At 35.5% G+C, this 4,997-nt stretch overlaps 1 long non-coding RNA gene across 1 annotated transcript; it reads right to left on the bottom strand.

Annotated features, from left to right (window-relative positions):
• Positions 1-477: 477 nt before the first annotated feature.
• On the bottom strand, positions 478-4,783 carry LOC129034104 (uncharacterized). The gene is made up of 3 exons (XR_008501763.2): positions 4,339-4,783; positions 1,719-1,878; positions 478-1,015 (listed from the first exon to the last, which is right to left on the bottom strand). It is a non-coding gene; the product is annotated as an uncharacterized LOC129034104 (long non-coding RNA).
• Positions 4,784-4,997: the final 214 nt, after the last annotated feature.

The following is a 4,997-nucleotide window of genomic DNA, read 5'->3' as shown; positions in this document are numbered from 1 at the left end:
TGATTTCTTTTAATCTTCTATTTTTATTGTGCTGTGGTCCAAGAGTATATTTGATATGATTTTGGTTCTTTTGCCTATGCTGGGGATTGTTTTATGTTTGATTTCATGGTTTATTTTAGAGTATGTGCCATGTGGCAATGAGAAGAAAGTATATTCTGTTTTGGGGTGGAAAGTTGTGTAGAGATCTATCAGCTCTATTTGGTTGAATGTTGAGTTCAGGTCCTGAATGTCTTTAATTTTCTGCCTCACTGATCTGTCTAATACTGTCAGTGGAGTGTTGAAGTCTCCTACTATTAATGTGTGGGAGTTTAAGTCTTTTTGTTTGTCTCTAAGAACTTGCTTTAAAACCTGCCTGCTTCTGTGTTGAGTGTGTGAACCTGAAAAATTTAACTGAGACAGGTCTCAGTTAATTTAGAAAGTTTATTTTGCCAAGGTTGAGGACACATTCCTGTGACACAACCTCAGGAGGTCCTGATGATATGTGCCCAAGCTAGTAGGAGAAGAGCTTGGTTTTGTATATTTTAGGGAGACATGAGACATCAATCAATATGTGTAAGATGAACATTGCTTCAGTCCTGAAAGGTGGGACAACTTGAGGTAAAGGTGGGCGTGACTTAAAGTGGGGAGGGGGCTTCCAGGTCATAGGTAGATAAGAGACAAATGATTGCATTATTTTGAGTTTCTGATTAGCCTCTTCAAATAAGGCAATCAGATATGCTTTTATCTCAGTGAGTAGAGGGGTGACTGAATAGAATGAGAGGCAGTTTTGCCCTGAACAGTTCCCAGTTTGATTTTTCCCTTTAGCTTAGTAATTTTGGAGACCCAAGATTTATTTTCCTTTCACATTTCCTCCATTTTCTTTTTTAGAATCTTTTGGAGAAAGCATTTTAGAAGAAAACGAGTCTCTGGTCTCAGGTTTCATCTGATCTCTCATGGCTAGGATGGTTTATTCCTACATGCGTACGTCCTGAGTTATTAGGAAAGCTCATTTTTGCAGATTGTGAAGTCTCATGTCCTATGAAGAGAAAATAGGGGGAAGAAGGGAGAAAAACAGCAACAAACAGAAGAACAACCCTGGAAAATTGATATAGGCCAGTTTATTCTGAAGTCTGTACATCAGTAGGCAGGTAAGAAAGTGGCTTATTTATGTAAATAGATTGCTGTTATTTTCTTCTGAACTTTAAGTTTTCTAGCTTCAGTTTGTAGGGCTTTACAAAAGCAGAGCTTAGTTTTCAGTGATTCCAAATTAGGAAAAATGGGGGGAAATGAAGGGAAAATAATAAAAACATTATTTTGAAGAATTATAGCTGAGAAAAATTAGAATTTGTTTCAAACTGTAGAAAATAATAAAAATTGAGAAATATTAGGCAAGACTAGAATCTAGTCTTGGTATGCTATATTTTTTAAACAATTTTTCTCTCTCCAGTTTCCCATTTTTACTAAAGACAAATCATGGTAGGACTTAGTTTTGCTTTATTATACTTGCCCTGATTATTTGTATACAGTGCAGCAACAATAATTTTTCTACATAGGCTTTTAAATGGGCTTTAATGGAACTTTGTTCCATAGAAGGAATCCCAGATAAGACTTTTGTATAGCTCATCCCAGCCATGATTTGTACCATCAAATACCTGTGAGTTGGGTAATCCTCTTCTCTTAAGGTCCCAAGATAAACATAGGGCTACTGGGCTTGTTAGAACATGACATTCTTTACTTACCACAGGTCAGGAACCCTGTACAGGGACTGTGTAGACGAGATATGAGGCCAGTTTCCTAAGGGGCTTTTATTGGCTCCATAAGTCAAGTTTGATTCCTTCAAGGAAATCACGCCATTCCAGTCAAAGCCTTGGTAAAATAGCCAGTTTCTCCAATTGTGTCCTGTTACAAAGGAAAACAGATTCTTATTGCACTTATACAAATAACTGGATTGCCATAAGCTAAGAATGCCCACAGATAGCTTCCAAATTCTGAAGAAATCAGGTAGAGAGAAGCAAATTTGCTCCAAATTTTGTTCATAGGATTATACTAAATTGCTAAAAGCTATCAATAGCTTAGAAGAAAAATTTCCTTTACCCTGAAAAAAGGACCATCAACATTTTAAGCAAAAAGTCAAAAGGGTTACTTCAGATTTCTATTAGTTCAGTCCATGTAGTTAATTTCTATTCTGCTTGATATTCATAAACATTTCAGTTCTCCATGAGTCCTAAAAGTTTTTCTTATATTCCAATGTCACAATCTCCGGAGTTATTAGAAACTTGTATTCAAGAGCACCTGTTAGAGTTTTATAGCTAATTATAAAATCACCTTCTAAAGAGGGCCAAAACAAATCAACAATTGTCTGTCAAAGACAAAAAATTTTAGGGCAGCCAGAGTCAAGAACACAATTGACAAGGAAATTTGTTACCTCTTCGGCACACAATAATTTAACATAATGATTATAATTATTACTGATAATATACATTAAGTCATATCAGAATTATAGGAGTTTTCCATAACTTTGGAACACATACCAATAATGTATTTATACAAACACAGCCCGAAGAAGACCAAACACCATTTCATATATGACAATGATTTCTGTATAATTTTTATGCCAAATAAGTCAAATTATGTCTTTTTGGGGCTTTAGGGAACCTAGTATCCTAAAGGATTAATTAGGTCAGAAAAAGACATAATTTATAATTTGACTTTGGAAAGTTTGTCAAATATCAAAGATCTAAAACACTTGATACTACAGGTTATTGTAAAATAAGTCATTCATTTGACCAATGTGATAATGCAAGGATTTCAAAAAAAGATGAAAACCTTTATTCTTTGAGAGAGGAGACTTAATTTTCAAACAATAAGCCCTGATAAAAACAGCATGAAGCCAATTAAATTTTTTAAAAATGTTTAGACAGTCTATAACATTTTAATCTTGGCCTTAAGATAACTTCCATGAGTCTTTTATAAACTTCATAACCTTTACTAAGGAGTCAGTTAATGCTTCAAGGAAACCTTGGTAATCTGACACAGAGACCCATATGCTGGTCTTGCATCAGTGTGCCTTTGGCATTAATGATTAATTTATAGAGAAACTGAACTTATTTTATCTGTCAAAATCAGCCCTTACAATCTCACATGCCCACCTGTTCTGTGATAGTCCCTGGGCCTTGAGGAGTGGAATAGCTTTAATTTCTGACCCTGTGTCTCAGGAATGCAGTTTATTTGATTAGCATCTTTTACCAGAAGATGAGGCTTTAATTGCTGTTAATGTTTGAGATTTAGCAGGACTTGACGTTCTTTTTAGACCCAGGAGCCAAAGCCCTGTAACTCAATGTCACAGGTACTTTAAAAGCACATACAGAAAGATACACAGATATAATAATCTTAATTTAAAAATTTTTTTATCTCAGTTTTTTTCCTAAGCAAACCAAAACTCAATAATAATGGCATAGGAATTGTTTCAATAAACTGTAAAATCTGTTAGACCAGTTACCAAAAGGCAAAAGAAAAGACTTTCTGCAGTGCACAGAATATTACATTGGAAGAAAACAGTTCCTTTAGACCTTTAAGAAAGCATTATTAGCATCAGGCCATAACAAACAGAACTCAAGGAAAAAAAAAACTTATATGAGCTGAAGGAGAGCATTACTATTTTGCACCCTTTAAAAGGGGAGAGAGAACTGAAAATGTTGAGATGCAATAAAAGTTACATTCTGGGTTAAAAAAATTCAAATATCTTATAATTAAGAGCAAATTTATTCCTTAAGAAAATTTTATTGTTCCAACCAATTATTTAGTGTATAAATGTTGTCGTTGTTACATCAAACCCACTTTTTAGAAAGACCATTATAATTTCCCTTTAATAGACAACTTGATCATATAAAAGTTTTTGTTTTTTAAATCCTCTTATTTTACTTACATGGACTGTTCATGACATGTTTGGGCTTTCTGGTTTGTCCCGAACATCAGACTTTCTTAAACAAGCAGTTATTTTATTCTAGGACTAAATCTACCATACAAGATTCTTTCTCATATAAAATATTTCTCTTTAAGCTTTCTTACAAAAAAAACCCTCTATTTTTATAACTTTCTTTACATCTCTTATTTTCTGGTTCCTTTTACCTTGTTTTATACATAACCTTTAAATAGGCCTTGAATTAGATAAAAATTGTTCACCTTTTTAAAAATGACACACTTTTTTCCAGGAAGAATGTGTTCCTACACATATATTTTTATTGAAAAATACCCAAATAATGAAATACCTATTATTTAATTTAATATAGATTCTAAATTATGATGTTTGACTACATGTATTTATCCCATTACATTTACCTAATTATTTTAATTGTTTACCTAGATTATTTATGAAAACTGCAATAGTCATCATTTAAAATTATGGAACTGTGTCCAGAATTGGTGGGTTCTTGGTCTCACCAACTTCAAGAATGAAGCCGCGGACCCTCACGGTGAGTGTTACAGCTCTTAAGGTGGCACATCTGGAGTTTGTTCCTTCTGATGTTCAGATGTGTTGGGAGTTTCTTCCTTCTGGTGGGTTCGTGGTCTCACTGGCTCAGGAGTGAAGCTGCAGACCTTCGCGGTGAGTGTTACAGTTCTTAAGGTGGCGCGTCTGGAGTTGTTCATTCCTCCCAGTGGGCTCATGGTCTCGCTGGCTTCAGGAGTGAAGCTGCAGACCTTCACGGTGAGTGTTACAGCTCATAAAAGCAGTGTGGACCCAAAGAGTGAGCAGTAGCAAGATTTATTGCAAAGAGTGAAAGAACAAAGCTTCCACAGTGTGGAAGGGGACCCGAGTGGGTTGCCAATCCTGGCTCGGGCAGCCTGCTTTTATTCTCTTATCTGGCCCCACCCACATCCTGCTGATTGGTAGAGCCGAGTGGTCTGTTTTGACAGGGTGCTGATTGGTGCGTTTACAATCCCTGAGCTAGACACAAAGGTTCTCCATGTCCCCACCAGATTAGCTAGATACAGAGTGTTGACACAAAGGTTCTCCAAGG

This window comes from Pongo pygmaeus, chromosome 2 (genome assembly GCF_028885625.2).
Source record: "Pongo pygmaeus isolate AG05252 chromosome 2, NHGRI_mPonPyg2-v2.0_pri, whole genome shotgun sequence".
NCBI lineage: Eukaryota > Metazoa > Chordata > Mammalia > Primates > Hominidae > Pongo > Pongo pygmaeus.
The sequence above is the reverse complement of the archived record's forward strand: the minus strand, read 5'-3'. Positions and strand labels throughout refer to the sequence as shown.